The 23,551-nt window shown below is 48.8% G+C and overlaps 1 protein-coding gene across 1 annotated transcript in view; it reads right to left on the bottom strand.

The window, feature by feature from the left end:
• The window catches only part of PHLPP1 (PH domain and leucine rich repeat protein phosphatase 1), a 588,343-nt gene that overhangs the window by 42,009 nt on the left and 522,783 nt on the right, over positions 1–23,551 (bottom strand). The gene's annotated exons all lie outside the window — the stretch shown is intronic.

A 23,551-nucleotide genomic window follows, 5' to 3' on the forward strand; every position in this document is an offset into this window, starting at 1 on the left:
GTCTGATCTCTCTTATTCTCTTTCCTAGCCTAATCTCAGCACACTCTTCCCCACCTTTGCAGCACTCTGTCCCTCTTTAGCCTGACCCCAGCACACTCTTATCCCCTATCTATATCTATCTATATATATATATATATACACACACACATACACATATCTATATCTATACACTCATAACTTTATACATATATATTGTTTAGTAAGATTGGCCAGTATGGTCAGAGCTTGCAGGGATGGGGTGGGGACAGGGACTGAAGCAGGAGCGTAGCCAGATGGCAAATTTAAGGTTGGCCCGATAACTAATCTCTTCTCTGTTCTCCTCGGGCTCCTCTCCCTGTCCTCTTTGCCCCCCCCCCCCCCCCCCCCCGCTCTCCTCATCCCCCTCGGGTTCTCTACCTACACCCCATCAAACCAAAAATACCTGAGCTGAAGGGGATCTTCAAGTCTCGCCAGCCGAAGACCTCCTCCTGGCAGAAAGAACACTTACACTCTGCGCAGCTGGTGGTAGTGTCCCAGAGTCACTGACATGGCCAGCCTCTGCACATGCTCGAGGGATGGGGCAGCAGCGGCTGAGCGACACTGCTGGATGCACAGGCTGTTAAGTGTTCTTTTTACCGGGAGGAGATCTGCTAGCGGGGGTTGCAGATCCCTGCCAGCCACACCTATGAAGCACTAATTTAACTGAGGTGAACCCTTACGGAGTTTGTCTTAAGATGAGATTTAGAGAGGTGCAGAATGTATTCAAGCAGGTTTTATGTAGGGCAAAAAAAAAAAAAAAAAAAAAGATCTAGGGCCTTGCCCTCACACCAGACGGCAAACTTCTTCCTTTAGAAAGAATAACACCTCTTGGTGAAATCTTTCCTGGAAGACAGCAAGACCCTGGAGGTACCCTCAGGAAGATGAAAGGAAGTAAATTCTAAGCTCTCAACATCCAGGCTGTGAGGGCCAGGGACTGGAGGTTGGGACATAGAAGAGATCCCTCATTCTGCGTTACAAGAATCGGAAATCACTCCAATCTCCAACGTTCTTCGGAGGATAACTCCAGAAGAAGAGGGAACCAGATCTGTCTGGGCCAATATGTGGCTATTAGAAAGGTTACATAAGTACATAAATATTTCCATACTGGGAAAGACCAAAGGTCCATCAAGCCCAGCATCCTGTTTCCAACAGTGTCCAATCCAGGTTACAAATACGTGGAAAGATCCCAAAAAAGTACAAAACATTTTATACTGCTAATCGTAGAAATAGTGGATTCTCCCCATTTAATAATGGTCTATGGACTTTTTCTTTAGAGAGCCGTTAAACCTTTTTTAAACTCTGCTAAGCTAACCACCTTTACCACATTCTCTGGCAACGAATTCCACAGTTTAATTACACGTTGAGTGAAGAAATATTTTCTCCGATTCGTTTTAAATTTACTACATTGTAACTTCATCGCATGCCCCCCAGTCCTAGTATTTTTGGAAAGCGTAAACAGACGCTTCACATCTACCTGTTCGACTCTACTCATTAGCTTATAGACTTCTATCATAGCTCCCCTCAACTGCCTTTTCTCCAAGCTCAAGAGTCCTAGCCGCTTTAGCCTTTCCTCATAGGGAAGTCGCCCCATCCCCTTTATCATTTTCGTCGCCCTTCTCTGCACCTTTTCTAATTCCACTATATCTTTGAGATATAGTTAGTTTCAGCAAAGTCTTCCCCATGAGAGAGAAGGGAGGACATACATACAGAAGGCTGTTCCCCCAATGGAGGAGGAAGGCATCTGATGATAGTCTGTCGTGTGCCCAAGCCTGGAACAGTACTGAGGGACTTTGTAATTGAATGGAGTGGCAAACAGACTCACCGAGGGGGTCTCCCACACTTGGAAGATCTTGTGGGCAATGCCCACGCTGAGTGACCACTCATGTGGTTGCATGGCCCTGCTCAGTCTTTCAGCCAGGCTGTTGGATTTGTCTGCCAGGTATGTGGCTCTGTGAACTATCCTGCCCTGGACAGCCCATTGCCACATCCAGACGGCCTACTGACACACAGGATATGATCTGGTACCCCCTAACCCCGCTTGTTGGTGTAATACATTGCAACCCCCGTAAGAATGAGTACAATTTGGATAAACAGCCAATCTCTGAAAGCCTTTACAGCATTCCAGATTGCCACAGCTCCAGAAGGTTGTTGTGAAGATCTGCTGTCTCCTGAGCTGACCAAGCACCTTGAGTGTGAAACCCTCCAAATGAGCTCCCCACCCCAGGTGGGATTCTTCTGTCATCAGCACCTTCTGGGGCTGAGGAATTTGGAATGCAAGTCCCACGGTCAAATTGGAATGAATTGTCCATCAGAGGAGGGACTGAACTAATTCCGGTGTTACCCGGATGACATCCGCCAGGATCCCGGAGTCCCAACACTACCGGGAAGGTAGGGTCCACTGGGCAGTTCTCATGTGAAGACATGTCAAGGGAGTGACATGCACATTGGAGACCACATGGCCTAGTAACCTCAACATCTGCCAAGCTATGACCTGCTGGCTGGCTCGAACCCAAGTGGCAAGTGTAACGAGAATGTCCGCCCCCAACACAGGGAGAAAGGCACGCACCTATGTGTCTAGTAGGGCTCCAATAAACTCCCAATTGCTGAACCAGGGCAGATGGGACAGAGTAATGTAAAACAAACCCTAGCAGCTCTAACACCTGAATAGTTCTCCACATGGACTCCTGAGCACCGTCCTTCAAAGTGCTTTTCACCAGCCGATTGTCCATGTAGGGAAACACATGGACTCCCAGTCTACGTAGTGTCGCTATGACTACTGCTAGACATTTAGTGAAAACCCTGGGAGCAGATTCAAGGCCAAATGGCAACATGTGGTACTGAATATGATGTGTTCCCAACCAAAATCAGATATTTCCTGTGGCCTGAAGTATCAGGATATGAGTGTAGGCATCCTTTAAGCCCAGAGAGCATAGCCAATCTTGAACCTGAATCACTGGGAGAGGGGTGCCCAAGGAAACCATCCTGAACTTTTCTTTGACTAGGAATTTGCTCTGGGCTCTTAGGTCTAGGATGGGACACATGGGCAGCGAGTTCCTCTCCAAGTACTTCTTCGTGAAAACGAGGGCAATTTGGCAGTCTTTGATGCCAATGTAAGGCATACCTGAGATTGACTATTTAGAGAACCAACCAGTTAGAGGATACAAGGGGCCACCTGTCTTGGAAAAAAAACCTCAGTCTCCCTCCCACCAGTAGGTCGTCAGGAATAGTCAATATTACAGAGGCTATGCTCTGCTGGAGCCAGTCAAAAACTCGTCCCCTGTTTTGACTGAGGAGCTAGGCTTGGCCTTACGTGCATGGTGGTGATGAGAACGAGTGTGCTGGGGCTGTGACTGTTGAGAAAAGCTACACCTCAGAGTTGTACGGACCTCTCCGATTTGCCCCAAAACCTCCTAGATAAGGAGGGCACAAGAAAGCGTCTGGTGGGAGAGAGTATCAATGGTATCAGTGTACTTTTTACAAGGTCCACGACCTCCTCCACCTTCTCTCCATAAAGATTATCCCCCTGGCATGTGGCATCCAACAACCTCTGCTATACCAGTTGGTCCAAGACAGACATGCAGCCATGATTCTGCGCATCAGTATACTCTTGAGCAGAAATCCTGGATGCCACAACAAAAATATCGTAAGAGCCCTTGGCCAGGAATTTACGATATGGCTTCTGCTGCCTGGCTAGCTGGCGAAGAGATTTAGCCTGCTCAAGTGCCAAATCAATCATACTGCGCACCAGGTTCCACAAGTAGAGAGGCTCATGTAGAGCTGATATGACTGTATACGGGAGATGAACATTGAAAGCCCGATACATCTTCCACCCAACGGAGTCCGGAGTTCAAGCTTCTGTATGTGAAGGACACCAAAGCAAAGTCTTTAGAACTTCTGGCTCATTTGAGTGCGGATTCCACCACCAGGGAATGAGACCAACTGCAGCTGATCAAACCCAGGGGAACTCTGGATAAGATACATGGTGTCAATCTTCTTCGAGAGGACAGGGACCAACAGACTAAAAGACTACACTACAAAACAATAATAGGACCAAACTACAAAGACACACAAACTCTTCAACCTTGTGAACAAACTGTTAGACACCACACCAGTCACAAACAACGGCAAAGATATACCAGATGTTGACAACCTTGCGAAATACTTCAAGGAGAAAATTATACAATTACGACTCAAAATACCTGCTAGCCCTACTGAATACGCCACACTTCTAGATAGTCTAGATCCAAAAGAAGGAACATACCCAGCAGACAGAGCCTGGACCGAATTCGAACTACTATCAGAAGACCTCATCTCTGAAACACTTAAAAGATTTGCCAAATCCCACTGCAAGCTAGACATATGCCCAAATAACCACATGAAATCTGCTCCTCAACAATTCATAATAGACCTAACGAACCACGTAAACTTCATGCTACAAAACGGACTTTTCCCAAAAGAAAAAGGAAAAATCTTACTCACCCCAATTCCAAAAGATACAAAGAAAAGCACGAGAGAAATAACCAATTACAGGCCAGTAGCATCCATACCACTAATAACCAAAGTAACTGAAGGAATGGTAACTAAACAATTCACAAACTATCTAAACAAACATTCAATACTGCATGATGCCCAATCGGGATTCCGGTCAAATCATAGCACAGAAACAGTACTAGTCACCCTAATGACTAAATTTAAACAAATAATTGCAACTGGCAACAATATACTCCTCCTACAATTCGGCATGTCAAGTGCCTTCGATATAGTGGACCACGGAATCCTATTGCACATACTTGCATATTTTGGCATCGGAGGAAATGTCCTGAACTGGTTCAAGGGATTCCTAACACAGCGTTCGTATCAAGTTACATCAAATTCAACCACGTCTAATGCATGGACACCTGAATGTGGAGTACCACAAGGATCACTCCTCTCACCAACCATCTTCAACCTAATGATGATCCCTTTGGCAAAACTCCTATCAAACCATAACCTCAAACCATATATATGCGCCAATGATGTGACAATATACATCCCTTTCAAACAAGACATCAAAGAAATCTTTAATGAAATCAATCAAAGTCTACACATCATGAACACATGGGCAGATGCATTTCGTTTGAAATTAAATGCAGAAAAAACTCAATGCCTGATGCTCACCTCCCAATACAACACGAATGAATTTACCACTATAAACACACCAAAACTAAACTTGCCAATCTCAGAAACGCTAAAAATCCTTGGAGTCACTATCGACCGCCACCTAACACTCGAAACTCACGCAAACAACACAACCAAAAAGATGTTCTACTGCATGTGGAAACTGAAAAGAATAAGACCATTCTTCCCAAGATCCGTCTTTCGCAGCCTAGTGCAATCCCTCGTACTCAGCCATCTGGATTACTGCAACTCATTATACGCAGGTTGCAAAGAGCAAATACTGAGGAAACTTCAAACAGCCCAGAATACAGCAGCCAGACTCATCTTCGGAAAACCAAAATATGAAAGTGCAAAACCCCTAAGAGAGAAGCTACACTGGCTTCCACTCAAGGAACGCATTACTTTTAAAGTATGCACATTAGTCCACAAAATCATTCACGGCGAAGCCCCAGCCTACCTCCACTTCCCTAATTGCAAGGGCTTGAAATACAAGACGCTACACGCGTCAACCTTTTCTCACATGAGCACGCAGTTCTGGAATTCACTGCTGCGCAACCTGAGAACGATCTACGAGCAAGCCTCCTTCCGCAAATTATTGAAGACCCATCTTTTTGAAAAAACTGACGGAAAGAACCGAAACACATAAAATCCACACCCAATGTCCATTAATGCATCAATACATCCACTCCCGATCTCTCATCCTCCATAACCTCACCTCACTCATTCCTTGACTCACAGAACTATTTCTACCATATGTCTTCGTATCTTAATACTGCCCTGTTAGCTTCCCTTTGTCTCCTTCCTATGTTTCAAAGTTTTGTTCCATTGCTATATTCCTTAACGACACTTTGATTGTCTCACATAATTCTTCACAATGTAATCCATAACCAAGTTGTAACGAATTGTATTTCCACCATTCATCTTATATTATAAGCCACACTGAGCCTGCAAAGAGGTGGGAAAATGTGGGATAAAAATGCAATAAAATAAATAAATAAATAAATAAAAAATTGACAAACTTAAAGGTAAGGAGAAAAAAATCCTGAAAAGAGAAAAAAAAAATAAAAGCAGGAAAGACAATACTTGCAGAGAAGGCACAAAAAAGTCTTGCACCAGCAGCATGTCCTCTCCTCACTGTGGATGATGGACCCACACTCTAGTGGTAGATGGGAAGGAACGCACATATGAGCGGTGGGGGCGCTGTTGTGTGCTTTTTTTTTTAAAATTTCCAAAAGCATACATAGTCAAACAGCGAAGAAGCAGGCCTCCAAATATGATAACAAACAACCCCCCTTCTATCCCCCCTACCACTACCCCCTTATCCCCTGCTTCAATTAGATCCAAGTAGGGAAAAAGTACAAAAGTACAGGTAACCCCTTAACAAATAGAAGTAGGCTAACTAGAACCATGGCTGGTATACTGTACTATGGAGCCTAAAAACAGCTGTTTATTGGGACAGACTCTGGTGCCCAAATTTTCTGAAATGCGAGGAGCCCCCACCTCTGCGCCATCAGCTCAGGGCCGGTCTTAGGCAGAGGCGACCAAGGCGGCCGCATAGGGCCCCGCGCCTAAGGGGGCCCCGCACGGCGTGCCTCGCCTCTGCCTCGCCTGCCCTCCACCCATGTCCCGCGACGCGAGTCTCCTTGTTCCCCTGCTGCTCCCCCTCCCTCCAGCCACCTGAGACCCCTCCCCGACCCGCCAAACGACCCTCTTCTGCCGCCCGCACCTCACCTGACCCGACCCAGCATTTTAAAAAAAACCTCCAAGCGGCGGTGCCGGTGCCTCGCGTCTGAGAAAAGAAAACTCGCTTTGTCGTTGGCCGGCCTTCCCTCAAGTCCCGCCCTTGCGGAAGTTACATCAGAGGGCGGGACTTGAGGGAAGGCCGGCCAACGACAAAGCGAGTTTTCTTCTCTGACGCGAGGCACCGGCACCGCCACTTGGAGGTTTTTTTTAAATGCTGGGTCTGGTCAGGTGAGGTGCGGGCGGCAGAAGAGGGTCGTTTGGCGGGTCGGGGAGGGGGGGGTCAGACGGGAGATGTCTCAGGTGGCTGGAGGGAGGGGGAGCAGCAGGGGAACGAGGAGACTCGCGTCACGGGACATGGGTGGAGGGCAGGGGGGATGGGAGGGGTTACTGGACATAGGTGGATGGCAGTTGACAAGGGGGCAGGAGGGTCGCTGGACATGGGGTGGATGGAGGGGGAGGGGGGCTTCTGGACATAGGTGGATGGGAGGGGAGGGCAGGGGACACAGGAGGGTCGCTGGACATGGGTGGATGGCAGGGGAGGGCAGGGGGCACAGGAGGGTCGCTGGACATGGGTGGATGGCAGGGGAGGGCAGGGGGCACAGGAGGGTCGCTGGACATGGGTGGATGGCAGGGGAGGGCATAGGGGACAGGGGGGTTGCTGGACATGGATGGCAGGGGGGGACAGGAGGGTCGCTGGACATGGGTGGATGGCAGGGAAGGGGGTTTCTGGACATAGGTGGATGGCAGGGGAGGGCAGGGGGCACAGGAGGGTCGCTGGACATGGGTGGATGGCAGGGGAGGGCAGGGGGCACAGGAGGGTCGCTGGACATGGGTGGATGGCAGGGGAGGGCAGGGGGCACAGGAGGGTCGCTGGACATGGGTGGATGGCAGGGGAGGGCATAGGGGACAGGGGGGTTGCTGGACATGGATGGCAGGGGGGGACAGGAGGGTCGCTGGACATGGGTGGATGGCAGGGAAGGGGGTTTCTGGACATAGGTGGATGGCAGGGGAGGGCAGGGGGCACAGGAGGGTCGCTGGACATGGGTGGATGGCAGGGGAGGGCATAGGGGACAGGAGGGTTGCTGGACATGGATGGCAGGGGGGACAGGAGGGTCACTGGACATGGGTGGATGGCAGGGGAGGGGGTTTCTGGACATGGGTGGATGGCAGGGGAGGGCAGGGGGCACAGGAGGGTCGCTGGACATGGGTGGATGTCAGGGGAGGGAATAGGGGACGGGGGGTTGCTGGACATGGATGGCAGGGGGGACAGGAGGGTCGCTGGACATGGGTGGATGGCAGGGGAGGGGGGTTCTGGACATAGGTGGAGGGCAGGGGGCACAGGAGGGTCGGTGGACATGGGTGGATGGCAGGGGAGGGCATAGGGGACAGGGGGTGTTGCTGGACATGGATGGCAGGGGGGACAGGAGGGTTGCTGGACATGGGTGGATGGCAGGGGAGGGGGGTTCTGGACATAGGTGGAGGGCAGGGGGCACAGGAGGGTCGCTGGACATGGGTGGATGGAGGGGAGGGGGTCTCTGGACATAGGTGGATGGCAGGGGAGGACAGAGGGGACAGGGGGTGTTGCTGGACATAGATGGATGGCAGGGGGGACAGGAGGGTCGCTGGACATGGGTGGATGGAGGAGAGAGAAGAAATGCTGGACATGGATGGAGGCGAGGGAAGAGTGAGGAAGGAGATGAGGTGAGGGAAAAGGAAGAGAGGAGAAAAAGTGCACATGGATATAGAAAATAGGCAGAAGCTGGATCCACTGGACAGTCAAGTCTGCGGAGGACCCAGCTTTTACTTACGGATGTAGGGCAAGAAATGAAGAAGAAAGGCAGAAAGTAAAGAAATAAATGGAAAGGAAGCCCTGGAAACGGAGTTAAGAGGACAGATAGCAGCACAGTCGGATACTGAGCCAGCATGATCAGAAAAACAGTCACCAGACAACAAAGGTAGAAAAAACTATTTTATTCAGGATTTATTAATTGGAATATGTTAGTTTTTGGAAATGTGCATCTGTGATATTTTTCATGCAAGTTTTAATTTTTGTAGTATTGCTACATACTGAGTCTGACTTCTTGAGGTAACTTTCCAGTTCAGTATTTTGCATTCATGTGTTTTTCAGGTGTGATCAAGGAAGGTGCAGTATTCTGCTAGCGTATAGTTTGCAGCCCTTTTTGTTGTTTTTTTTTCACTAGGTTGTGGCACTGGTGTTTTAGAGCCCGGTGTAATTACAGTTGCCTTTCCACGCCACGCATAAGGTTGTAGCTCGTCCTGTCCTTGGAATTAGTGCTGTTTATGGTTTAAGGTTATGAGTGTGTTTTTGCACACGTTTGTGTATAGTGTTTTGCAGTGGAGAGATTGTGTGTTGGCCTTACTAAGGTGGCACCAAACATCGGAAAGGGTGTAGAGCCTAAATCATGACACACTATCTCTAAAAGGGTGTTTTGTGGCTCTACATGAGAATTGTGATATTATGATCCCTTGCTAGCTTCATATTGTTGATAATCTGCATTTTCCGTATGGCTGGTATATTGGTGTATAAGGTATTAATTGTGACTTTTTTTTTTTAACTTATTTTTTTTTCTGTGTGTTGTCAGACAATTATGGATGACAGAGTCGGAGTCTTCTTGAGTCAGAGAGTTGTGGTATATATTTTAAAACAATTTTAATACCTTGGTGGTCTATATGTTTTTATATTGTACATTATATTTTACATATCACTTTATTTTATTGTATATCTTTTCATTTCATTTTTATTTTATTGCATATATGGGTTACAGAGTAATAGGGGAATTTGAAAGTACTGAACCTTTTCTTAATATTTTTCCTTTATTCTCCTTTGTTATGAGAATTGGAACTACTAATTGTAGTGGACTTGAACTGAATAATTTCTGGGGAGGGGAGGTTTCATGATAGCATTGTGCTTATTATTTCAATCAGTTTTTTGTACAAGTTTAGCTTCATTTGTCTTTATTTGAAATTTCATAAATAAAGTGTTCTAAAAATGGAATAATTTTATCAATGGGGTGGAACTAGGGTGGGGGCGGGGGTACGGTGGGGCGGGGCTATGGTGGGGGTGGGGCTAGAATGGGGCCCCACCAAATTGGTCTGCATAGGGCCCCGCACTTGCTAAGACCGGCCCTGCATCAGCTTATTAAAATAAAAAGCATCCAATAGAGCACTCCGAAGACAAGGCATCTTCAAGAGCACTGCAGACCACCAGCATTTAGCCACCTCCCTCCCACCAGATGACCGCTATATATGGGAGGAGAATCCTCGCCACATCCAGGGAGAGAGAAGCAGGAACCATATGCACCAGCAGCATCTGCTGGTATAGGAGCTGAGTGCATAGTAGAAAATATCCACGCCCATCTACTCCAAAAAGGTTTAATAAAAGGACACGCCCACCAAATGTGGAAATGTGTACTCCTCCCCTGCACCATTACCAACAGGCCCCCGTTTGTGTGAAGGTAAAATGTGCTATGGTCGTGGGGGCCCTTTACCACATACGAGGCAAGGCTACAGCGGATAGGGCTCTTAAGCTTGGAGAAAAGATGGCTGAGGGGAGATATGATAGAGGTCTATAAAATAATGAATGGAGTGGAAACGGTAGACGTGAAGCATCTGTTTACTCTTTCCAAAATTACTAGGACTAGGGGGCATGCGATGAAGCTACAAAGTAGTAAATTAAAAATGAATCGTAGAAAGTTTTTCTTCACTCAACGTGTAATTAAACTCTGGAATTTGATGCTAGAGAATGTGGTAAAGGCGGTTAGCTTAGCGGGGCTTTATAAAGGTTTGGACAGCTTCCTAAAGGAAAAGCCCATAGACCATTATTAAAATGGACTTGGGGAAAATCCTCTGCTTAGTTCTGGGATAAGCAACATAAAAGGTTTTGTACTTTTCTGGGATCTTGCCAGGTATTTGTGACCTGGATTGGCCACTGTTGGAAACAGGATGCAGGGCTTGATGGACCTTTGGTCTGTCCCAGTATGGCAATACTTATGTACACAGTTTTCCAACAAGTTAGCTGAGACAGAAATACGGAACATGATTTGGTAAGCTCCTTCCTATTCTTGCGAAGACACAGGTCACCCCAAATCAGACTCCCAGTGCCGTATATAACGGGGCACCTCCATAGAGGCGGTCGGAAACAAACAAACAAAAAAAAATCATAAAGGAAGGAAATCAGCTTTCACCTTTGCAGGCCTGTGGTTAAAAAAAAACCTCAAAGGGGGCGGAGAGATCCCAAAAATCCTCCCGACGATGCTCATTATAAAGGTGTCGTCTAAGCTGCAAATACATAAAAAAATCTTTTCTAAGTGATAAAAATGTTGCAGCTCATAAAACGAGATAAGGAGTGCACCCTCCTTAAGCAGCTGACAAAGATGTGTAAGCCCCCTTTGTTCCCACAACTGAAATGCATGTGAAGACCAACCCTCAATAAGAGGGGCCAAAGCTGAAAACGGGGCACACTGTGGAATGTGCCCACCCCGGAACAAAACACAAAACCAAAGAATCCAAATAGCCAGGGAGTCTTGTATGATACAGTTCTGAATCCTCCACCGCCCTGGAATCATTAGAGGGGTCCAAAAGAGCTGCCCACAATAGATCTTATCCAATAATACCCCCTCTAGCTTCACTTATAGGTGTAGGCAATCCCCAGGCCATCAATGACCGGATTTGCACTACCCAATAATAGTGACGAAGGTCTGGAACTCCCACTCCACCTTCACCCTGCTGCCGCACCAAAACCCATCAGGTAGAAGTCATGATGGATTGTTATGAAGCAGTCTTTGGGAAGAGAAAGGTTTTTAGCCTCTTCCTGAAGTTGAGGTAACTGTTTTCTGTTCTGATGGGAATAGGTACAGAGTTTCATATTTTGACTCCAAGAACGGGGAATAGAAGGCTGAAAATCTTCTGATATCTAATTGTCTTTTGAACAGTGATGCTAGCATCAGTTGGTGTTTCAGTCTGTTAGACTGAACCAGACATAACGAAGCGGTCTTAGCAGTTCAGAGGTGAAGCCTTGTAGGATTTGAAAAACTAAACAAGTCCTCACATGGATTCCAGGGCTCTGTCCTTTCCTGGTTCTCTTCCTACCTCTCCTTCCGCACCTTCAGTGTTCACTCTGGTGCATCCTCTTCTACTTCTATCCCTCTGCCTGTCGGCGTACCTCAGGGTTCTGTTCTTGGTCCCCTCCTCTTTCCCTTGGTTCATTAATCTCATCCCATGGCTTTTCCTACCATCTCTATGCTGATGACTCCCAAATCTACCTTTCTACCCCTGATATCTCACCTTGCATCCAAACCAAAGTTTCAGCGTGCTTGTCTGACATTGCTGTCTGGATGTCTCAACGCCACCTGAAATTAAACATGACCAAAACCGAGGTTCTCATTTTTCCCCCCAAACCCACCTCCCCACTCCCCCCGTTTTCTATTTCTGTTGATGGCTCTCTCATTCTCCCTGTCTCCTCAGCTCGAAACCTTGGGGTCATCTTTGACTCTTCTCTCTCCTTCTCTGCTCATATCCAGCAGATCGCCAAGACCTGTCGTTTCTTTCTTTACAACATCTGTACAATCCGCTCCTTTCCTTCCGAGCACTCTACCAAAACCCTCATCCACACCCTTGTCACCTCTCCTTTAGACTACTGCAATCTGCTTCTTGCTGGCCTCCCACTTAGTCACCTCTCCCCTCTCCAATCGGTTCAAAACTCTGCTGCCCGTCTCGTCTTCCGCCAGGGTCGCTTTACTCATACTACCCCTTCTCCTCAAGTCGCTTCACTGGCTCCCTATCCGTTTTCACATCCTGTTCAAACTTTTTCTACTAACCTATAAATGTACTCACTTTGCTGCTCCCCAGTATCTCTCCACACTCATCCTTCCCTACACCCCTTCCCGTGCACTCCGCTCCAAGGATAAATCCTTCTTATCTGTTCCCTTCTCCACTACTGCCAACTCCAGACTTCGCACCTTCTGTCTCGCTGCACCCTACACCTGGAATAAACTTCCTGAGCCCCTACGTCTTGCCCCATCCTTGGCCACTTTTAAATCTAGACTGAAAGCCCACCTCTTTAACATTGCTTTTGACTCGTAACCACTTATAACCACTCGCCTCCACCTACCCTCCTCTCCTCCTTCCTGTACACATTAATTGAATTCATTACTTTATTTTGTCTATTAGATTGTAAGCTCTTTGAGCAGGGACTGTCTTTCTTCTATGTTTGTGCAGCGCTGCGTACGCCTTGTAGCGCTATAGAAATGCTAAATAGTAGTAGTAGTAGCTTTGAACCTGAGTCTTTCTGCTATGGGAAGCCAGTGCAGTTTGTTTAGATGAGTGGAAACGCTAGTATTATCAATCTGTATATTAGTCTAGCAGTTGTGCTCTGTATGATTTGCAGTTTTTTTTATACTGACACTTAATACCAAGAAATAGAACGTTACAGTAATCCAAGTGAGGTAGGACTAACATTTGGACTAGTAGTGTGAAGGCTTTTTGATCGAAGAATGATCTGACTAGATGTAGCAGTCTCAGTTTGAACAGTGTTTTCTTCCTTAACTGGTTAATATGGGAAGAGAAGGTGAGTGAAAAGTCAAGCAAGACCCCTAGTACTCTGGTTTCAGATTAGACTGTAAAGATTTGACCACTGGTCAAAGATATTGATGATGGGATCGCAACTCCCCGATTTCGGAATCACAGGACCTTGTTTTTTTCATGCATTCAAATTTCAGTTTATTGGTCAGGGTCCAGATGCTGAAGCAGTCATACCATTTGCTACAGACTGAGTTGGATCTATGTTTGATGCTGTCACTGGTAAGAGAAGCAGGATGTCATCTGCATAGGATAAAGCAAATGCTACATACCTGTAGAAGGTATTCTCCGAGAACAGCAGGCTGATTGTTCTCACTGATGGGTGACGTCCATGGCAGCCCCTCCAATTGGAATCTTCACTAGCAAAGGCCTTTGCTAGTCCTCGCGCGCCCATGCGCACCGCGTATGCGCGGCCGTCTTCCCGCCCGAAACTGGCTCGTGCCGGCCAGTCTCATATGTAGCAAGACAAAGAGAAGGGAAGACACAACTCCAAAGGGGAGGCGGGCGGGTTTGTGAGAACAATCAGCCTGCTGTCCTCGGAGAATACCTTCTACAGGTATGTAGCATTCGCTTTCTCCGAGGACAAGCAGGCTGCTTGTTCTCACTGATGGGGTATCCCTAGCCCCCAGGCTCACTCAAAACAACAAACATGGTCAATTGGGCCTCGCAACGGCGAGGACATAACTGAGATTGACCTAACAATTTATCCAACTAACTAAGAGTGTAGCCTGGAACAGAATAAACATGGGCCTAGGGGGGTGGAGTTGGATTCTAAACCCCGAACAGATTCTGAAGCACTGACTGCCGCGTCGGGTATCCTGCTGCAGGCAGTAATGAGATGTGAATGTGTGGACAGATGACCACGTCGCAGCTTTGCAAATTTCTTCAATAGAGGCTGACTTCAAGTGGGCTACCGACGCTGGCATGGCTCTAACATTATGAGCCGTGACATGACCCTCAAGAGTCAGCCCAGCCTGGGCGTAAGTGAAGGAAATGCAATCTGCTAGCCAATTGGATATGGTGCGTTTCCCCACAGCCACTCCCCTCCTGTTGGGATCAAAAGAAACAAACAATTGGGCGGACTGTCTGTTGGGCTGTGTCCGCTCCAGATAGAAGGCCAATGCTCTCTTGCAGTCCAATGTGTGCAGCTGACGTTCAGCAGGGCAGGAATGAGGATGGGGAAAGAATGTTGGCAAGACAATTGACTGGTTCAGATGGAACTCCGACACAACCTTTGGCAAGAACTTAGGGTGAGTGCGGAGGACTACTCTGTTAGGATGAAATTTGGTGTAAGGGGCCTGGGCTACCAGGGCCTGAAGCTCACTGACTCTACGAGCTGAAGTAACTGCCACCAAGAAAATGACCTTCCAGGTCAAGTACTTCAGATGGCAGAAGTTCAGTGGCTCAAAAGGAGGTTTCATCAGCTTGGTGAGAACGACATTGAGATCCCATGACACTGTAGGAGGCTTGACAGGGGGCTTTGACAAAAGCAAACCTCTCATGAAGCGAACAACTAAAGGCTGTCCTGAGATCGGCTTACCTTCCACACGGTAATGGTATGCACTGATTGCGCTAAGGTGAACCCTTACAGAGTTGGTCTTGAGACCAGACTCAGACAAGTGCAGAAGGTATTCAAGCAGGGTCTGTGTAGGACAAGAGCGAGGATCTAGGGCCTTGCTGTCACACCAGACGGCAAACCTCCTCCATAGAAAGAAGTAACTCCTCTTAGTGGAATCTTTCCTGGAAGCAAGCAAGATGCGGGAGACACCCTTCGACAGGCCCAAAGAGGCAAAGTCTACGCTCTCAACATCCAGGCTGTGAGAGCCAGAGACCGGAGGTTGGGATGCAGAAGCGCCCCTTCGTCCTGTGTGATGAGGGTCGGAAAACACTCCAATCTCCACGGTTCTTCGGAGGACAACTCCAGAAGAAGAGGGAACCAGATCTCACGCGGCCAAAAAGGAGCAATCAGAATCATGGTGCCTCGGTCTTGCTTGAGTTTCAACAAAGTCTTCCCCACCAGAGGTATGGGAGGATAAGCATAGAGCAGACCCTCCCCCCAGTCCAGGAGGAAGGCATCCGATGCCAGTCTGCCGTGGGCCTGAAGCCTGGAACAGAACTGAGGGACTTTGTGGTTGGCTCGAGATGAGAAGAGATCTACCAAGGGGGTGCCCCACACCTGGAAGATCTGTCGCACTACACGGGAATTGAGCGACCACTCGTGAGGTTGCATAATCCTGCTCAACCTGTCGGCCAGACTGTTCTTTACGCCTGCCAGATATGTGGCTTGGAGCACCATGCCGTGACGACGAGCCCAGAGGCACATGCTGACGGCTTCCTGACACAGGGGGCGAGATCCGGTGTCCCCCTGCTTGTTGATGTAATACATGGCAACCTGGTTGTCTGTCTGAATTTGGATAATTTGGTGGGACAGCCGATCTCTGAAAGCCTTCAGAGCGTTCCAGACCGCTCGTAACTCCAGGAGATTGATCTACAGATCGCGTTCCTGGAGGGACCAGCTTCCTTGGGTGTGAAGCCCATCGACATGAGCTCCCCCGCCCCAGGAGAGACGCATCCGTGGTCAGCACTTTTTGCGGCTGAGGAATTTGGAAAGGACGTCCCAGAGTCAAATTGGACCAAATCGTCCACCAATACAGGGATTTGAGAAAACTCGTGGACAGGTGGATCACGTCTTCTAGATCCCCAGCAGCCTGAAACCACTGGGAAGCTAGGGTCCATTGAGCAGATCTCATGTGAAGGCGGGCCATGGGAGTCACATGAACTGTGGAGGCCATGTGGCCCAGCAATCTCAACATCTGCCGAGCTGTGATCTGCTGGGATGCTCGCACCCGCGAGACGAGGGACAACAAGTTGTTGGCTCTCGTCTCTGGGAGATAGGCGAGAGCCGTCTGAGAGTCCAGCAGAGCTCCTATGAATTCGAGTTTCTGCACTGGGAGAAGATGGGACTTCGGATAATTTATCACAAACCCCAGTAGCTCCAGGAGGCGAATAGTCATCTGCATGGACTGTAGAGCTCCTGCCTCGGATGTGTTCTTCACCAGCCAATCGTCGAGATATGGGAACACGTGTACCCCCAGCCTGCGAAGTGCCGCTGCGACTACAGCCAAGCACTTCGTGAACACTCTGGGCGCAGAGGCGAGCCCAAATGGTAGCACACAGTACTGGAAGTGACGTGTGCCCAGCTGAAATCGCAGATACTGTCTGTGAGCTGGCAGTATCGGGATGTGAGTGTAGGCGTCCTTCAAGTCCAGAGAGCATAGCCAATCATTTTCCTGAATCATGGGAAGAAGGGTGCCCAGGGAAAGCATCCTGAACTTTTCCTTGACCAGATATTTGTTCAGGGCCCTTAGGTCTAGGATGGGACGCATCCCCCCTGTTTTCTTTTCCACAAGGAAGTACCTGGAATAGAATCCCAGCCCTTCTTGCCCGGATGACACGGGCTCGACCGCATTGGCGCTGAGAAGGGCGGAGAGTTCCTCTGCAAGTACCTGCTTGTGCTGGAAGCTGTAAGACTGAGCTCCCGGTGGACAATTTGGAGGTTTGGAGGCCAAATTGAGGGTGTATCCTTGCTGGACTATTTGCAGAACCCACTGATCGGAGGTTATGAGAGGCCACCTTTGGTGAAAAACTTTCAACCTCCCTCCGACAGGCAGGTCGCCCGGCACTGACACTTGGATGTCGGCTATGCTCTGCTGGAGCCAGTCAAAAGCTCGTCCCTTGCTTTTGCTGGGGAGCCGAGGGGCCTTGCTGAGGCGCACGCTGCTGACGAGAGCGCGCGCGCTGGGGCTTAGCCTGGGCCGCAGGCTGTCGAGAAGGAGGATTGTACCTACGCTTACCAGAAGAGTAGGGAACAGTCTTCCTTCCCCCAAAAAATCGTCTACCTGTAGAGGTAGAAGCTGAAGGCTGCCGGCGGGAGAACTTGTCGAAAGCGGTATCCCGCTGGTGGAGCTGCTCTACCACCTGCTCGACTTTCTCTCCAAAAATGTTATCCGCACGGCAAGGCGAGTCCGCAATCCGCTGCTGGATCCTATTCTCCAGGTCGGAGGCACGCAGCCATGAGAGTCTGCGCATCACCACACCTTGAGCTGCGGCCCTGGACGCAACATCAAAGGTGTCATACACCCACCCCTCTGGCCAGGAATTTTCTGCACGCCTTCAGCTGCCTGACCACCTCCTGAAATGGCTTGGCTTGCTCAGGGGGGAGCTTGTCCACCAAGCCCGCCAACTGCCGCACATTGTTCCGCATGTGTATGCTCGTGTAGAGCTGGTAAGACTGGATTTTGGCCACGAGCATAGAAGAATGGTAGGCCTTCCTCCCAAAGGAGTCTAAGGTTCTAGAGTCCTTGCCCGGGGGCGCCGAAGCATGCTCCCTAGAACTCTTAGCCTTCTTTAGGGCCAAATCCACAACTCCAGAGTCGTGAGGCAACTGAGTGCGCATCAGCTCTGGGTCCCCATGGATCCGGTACTAGGACTCGATCTTCTTGGGAATGTGGGGATTACTTAGTGGCTTGGTCCAGTTCGCCAGCAATGTCTTTTTTAGGACATGATGCATGGGTACTATGGACGCTTCCTTAGGTGGAGAAGGATAGTCCAGGAGCTCAAACATTTCAGCCCTGGGCTCGTCCTCCACAACCACCGGGAAGGGGATGGCCGTAGACATCTCCCGGACAAAGGCCGCAAAAGACAGACTCTCGGGAGGAGAAAGCTGCCTTTCAGGGGAGGGAGTGGGATCAGAAGGAAGGCCCTCAGACTCCTCGTCAGAGAAATATCTGATCTCCTCCTCTTCCCACGAGGCCTCACCTTCGGTATCAGACACAAGTTCACGGACCTGTGTCTGAAGTCGTGCCCGGCTCGACTCCGTGGAACCACGGCCACAGTGGGAGCGTTGAGAGGTACACTCCCTCGCCCGCACCGGCGAAGCTCCCTCCGCCGACGTCGTCGGGGAGCCTTCCTGGGAGGCGACCGCAGTCGGTACCGCACGCGGCACCGATGTCGGAGACCTCACCCCGGGCAAGGGGCCAGCCGGCGCCTCACTCGACGGTACCGGTGGCGCAAGCACCCCCGGTACCAGAGGGGAAGGGCGCAACAGCTCTCCCAGAATCTCTGAGAGAACGGCCCGGAGACTCTCGTGCAGAGCGGCTGTGGAGAAAGACGTGGAAGCCGATGCAGGTGTCGATGTCAGAGTCTGTTCCGGGCGTGGAGGCTGTTCCGGGCTGTCCATAGTGGAGCGCATCGATACCTCTTGAACAGAGGGTGAGCGGTCCTCTCGGTGCCGATGCCTACTGGGTGCCGACTCCCTCGGCGACCCAGAGCTCTCGGTGCCGATACGGGAAGGGGACCGGTGTTGATGCTTCTTCGACTTCTTGGCACGAAGCATGTCACCGGAGCTTCCCGGCACTGACGAGGACGACGTAGAATCCAGCCATCGCTTCCTCGGGGCCGAGGCCGAAGAAGGTCGGTCTCGGGGGGGCTGTACTGCAGGAGCCCTCAGGGTAGGGGGAGACCCACCCGAAGGCTCACCGCCACCAGCAGGGGAATGGACAGCCCTCACCTGCACTCCAGTCGAAGCACCACCGTCTGACGACATCAGCAGAAGTGGAGGTCCCGGTACCACCGACGCCGCCTTCCGATGTATCAGCCCCGATGCAGAGGGTCGATGCCTCGATGCACTCGATGCAGTCGCGGCCGAGGATGGAGGTCTAGACGCTGTCGACGTCTATGCACTCGATACTCCCGATGCCGACGAAGAGCCCGAGAACAAAACGTTCCACTGGGCCAATCTCGCTACCTGAGTCCGCTTTTGTAAAAGGGTGCACAGACTACAGGCCTGCGGGCGGTGCACAGCCCCCAGACACTTAAGACACGACGCGTGCCTGTCAGTGAGCGAGATTACCCGGGCGCACTGGGTGCACTTCTTGAAGCCGCTGGGAGACTTCGATGACATGGGCGGAAAAATCACGCCGGCGAAATCAAAACTCGTAATTGCGGTAGGCACCAAAAAGAGGGGAAGAAAAAAATTCGACCCGAGGCCTGAAAAGGGCCTACCCCGAAGATGAAAGAAAACTTACCGGGGCAAAAACTGGAAATAGCGGAAAGGGAAAAAGACCGAAAAGGTCCTTTCCCAAAATCCTTTTTTTTCTTTTTTTTTTTTAGTTAGCGAAAGTCAAAAAGAGACGCGCGAGGTCGACTTAAGGGTCGCGAACGGCGTAACACGACCGTACCGAGCGCGGACAAAAGAAGACTGGCCGGCACGAGCCGGTTTCGGGCGGGAAGACGGCCGCGCATGCACGGTGCACATGGGCGCGCGAGGACTAGCAAAGGCCTTTGCTAGTGAAGATTCCGATTGGAGGGGCTGCCGTGGACATCACCCATCAGTGAGAACAAGCAGCCTGCTTGTCCTCGGAGAATAGTAGTTCATTAAGTCCCAGGTGTATTGATGCAAGGGATGACAAAGATTGAACAGGATAGGTGAGAGGGGAGATCCCTGTGGGACCCCGTAGTTAGGAGACCAGAAGCTGGAAAGTTGGTTGTTTTGCTTGACAGAATAACTTCAATTTGAAAGGAATTTGCTGAACCATTTGAACACAGTCCCTGTTATTCCTATATGATCCAGGCGTTCAAGTAGCAATGTGTGGTCAACCTCATCGAACGCCGCCGATATATTGAACTGGAGAAGAATTACTTGGTTGCTTTTGCACAGAAGCTGTTTGACATATGTAGTTAGAACTAGCAGTAATGTTTCCGTACTATGTGACGATCTGATGCCAAATCGTGACCAGTGTAAAATAGGACATTTTTCCATATATAAAGAGAGTTTACTTACATAGGTTTCTAATACTTTATTAAAAAGGGGTATGCTTGCCACTGGATGATAGTTTGCAGGCGATGTTACGTCTAGCCCATACCCTTTCAGTAGTGGAGTGAAAACAATTTTGCCCATGTCAGGAAGAAGAGAGACAATTTTTAAAAGCTCATTGAGATTATCGAGTAGCCAGTTTACTGCTTCTGTAGGTATGGATTTGAGTAGGTGTTTTGGGTATTGATCCAGGGAGCAGTTGGCTCGGGAGCATTTCAACAGCATTGATCTTACATCCTCAATTGTTAGTGGTTGAAAAGATTACTGGTTTTGAGACCTTGGGTTGAAGGATCTCCGGCAATTAAGGTTGAGCTACGGGTTGGACTATTTTCCTCTGTTGGTGTAGCTTTAGATAGTTTGGACCTAAATTGGAGGATCTTATCGGCAAAATGATCAGCTAGGTCCTGGGAGGTGGGACATGTTTTCTGTGAATGTTCATCCTTAATAGCGGAAGCTAGTGTTAACTAAGGAGAAAATTTTTTTGTTGTCAAGATCTTGATCTATTAGGCTGCTATAGAATTGGCATTTTGAGTCAGCTACCTTCTTTTTGTAGCTTCGGAAGGCTACTACTACTACTTAGCATTTCTATAGCGCTACAAAGCGTACGCAGCGCTGCACAAACATAGAAGAAAGACAACCTCTGGTGGAGAGGAGTTTAGATGACTTGTGTCTGTAAAGCAGTCTCAGGACCCGTAACGAACAAAACGTCATCCGTGAAGAGGGAAATTTTATACTCCTCCTGCCCAACCTGCAACCCTCTGATACCAAGAGTCTGATGGATTCATGCTGCTAAAGGCTCCACTATAAGAGCAAACAGCAAAGGAGACAGAGGACACCCCTGCTGCATGCCCCTGCCCCAAGGAAAAAGCTTCCAAATAACCCCCATTCACTCAAACTCGTGCAGTGGGAGAAGTATATAATGCAGTGATCCATGATGTGAAATGAGGACCAAACCCCACAACATCCAGAACTGCTTGCATAAAAGGCCATTCCACACAGTCAAATGCCTTTTCGGTTTTGATGGCTAAGAAGACCATGAAAACCCCAGCATGTCTTGCATACCAATTAAGCTTAATGGCCCTTCTAACAATGTCTCCCATAGTATGCTAGGGAATGAACCCACATTGATCAGCATGTATACGACCTGAAATATGGGCATTCAAACATTTCAATAGCACACTAGCCAACAATTTAACGTCCAAATTGAGGAGAGAACCTAGCAGACAGGAGCCATACTGTTTAGCATCCTTTCCAGGTTAAGGTAAAGTAGTAACACCTGCCTCCCTCATAGAAACAGGTAAGGGTTCTCCCTCAAGAACCCTATTGAAGACTTGGGTTAATAGTGGGGACAAAAGGCCCCGAAAGGTCTTGTAAAATTTTGCCATAAGGCTGTCCAATCCTTACTGCAGGCTGCCCTCATCACTGTTCCTTTTAAAATTCTGAAAGCAAGCTATGTCTCTGGCCTTGTTGTCTCGCAATTTCCTAATTGCCCGATGAGCACGCACAATCTCTACCCGATTCGCTGGGAGCTTCTTGCCCCTCTCAGCTAGCAAGGCACTGGCTACTTGTTTCAACACTGCTTCACAATCAATGTACACCGGTATCTCAGGCAAGCCCCTAAAGTGGATACTGCATTGTTGGGACCTATTTTCCAGGTCCTAGACCTTAAGTGCCAGATCAGCATTGCTAGATTTTAAGTCCTCCAACTGCTTTTCAATTGCTAAAAAAGCCTCAGAGTGAATATCAAGGCATTGCTCGGATCAGCAATATCTTTCCGCAGGTCAGAACAGCCTTTAAATCTGTTTTAATTTCTTGAAGCCAGTCTCTAAGATCTCCCGCAACTTTCACCATCGCGGAAGACATTGGAGCTCCCACAGAGTTGCCCTGTACGGCCACATGACCTCCAACTCGTGCTCCTCTGCTATACCGCTGACTCCACTCACGGGGTCTGCAATGATGCAGAGTACAAAAACTGGGATAGATCGAACACTTTTTTCTTTTTAGAAGCCATATAAACCCGTTCAGTAAGCTCAGCGGAACACACTGGCAGACAAAAAACGTCCGAAAGTCCCAGGATGGTTGCAATAAACTGACGATTGGATGTAGGGGTCGATGAGCAGAAGGCTCAAGTGGTCACTTCCTCCTCGTCACGTGCTCTTAAAATGTATTGCACTATTAAAGCTTTCCGTATCAAGCAACGTGGATGACATCACCCACATGTGAGAACAATATGGCCTGCATGTCCTTGAAGAATGCCCTGTACACTGGTCAAACCAAAAAAAGAGTTTGCATCAGCTCCAACTAATTCAGAATACTGCAGCATGACTGATAGAAGGCTGCAAGCGGCGCGACCACATCACATCCTTTCTGCAAAAACTACACTGGCTTCCAGTACCCTACAAGGCTAAATTTAAAAAACTTGATTTTTAAAGTCCTCAGACAAAATGGGCCAGAGTACTTAAATAATAAGTTAGCCCTTTACATGCCTTTGAGACCTGTAAGGTTCTCTTGAGGAGCATCACTATCTGTACCCTCATCAAAAGAAATTATACGATGTGATACCCGCCAGTGAGTCTTCCCAGGAGTAGCCCCCATGCTCTGGAATTTACTCCCAGAGGGGCTACATCTAACTCGATACTACCTCTACTTCAGGAAGCAGGTGAAAGCCTGGCTCTTCTCCCAAGCCTTTAATACATAGGGTGATTGACTATACACTCATTCTGCACCTGGAATAGCTTGCTACACACACTAACTTTGTGTGTGTGTGTGTGGGGGGGGGGGGGGGTTTGCAATTAAATTTTAAAGTGTCTACCTCACATTTCCTCCTTACAGTGCAAAATATGGTCAGCAGATGTAAACTCACAAAACTGACCTATTTCAATTATTAAGCTGAAAATAAAATCATTTATCTTACCTTTGCTATCTGGTGATTTTATTTTTCTAATCATCTTGTTCTCTATGGTTCTGCTTCCCTCTGTCTGTTCTCTGAACTTTGTTTCCAGGACACCATTTCTTCTTTTCTCCTTTCTTCTTTACTTGCTGTCCTATATCCATCTTTTCATTCAACTTTCTTTCATTTTTCTTGCTCCTCAAATCTGCCTGCCTTTTCCCCCTCCTTCACTCTATCATCTCTCACTCTTCCTCCCCCCTCCCAAGTCTGCA

Source organism: Microcaecilia unicolor, chromosome 1 (genome assembly GCF_901765095.1).
Source record: "Microcaecilia unicolor chromosome 1, aMicUni1.1, whole genome shotgun sequence".
NCBI classification, from domain to species: domain Eukaryota; kingdom Metazoa; phylum Chordata; class Amphibia; order Gymnophiona; family Siphonopidae; genus Microcaecilia; species Microcaecilia unicolor.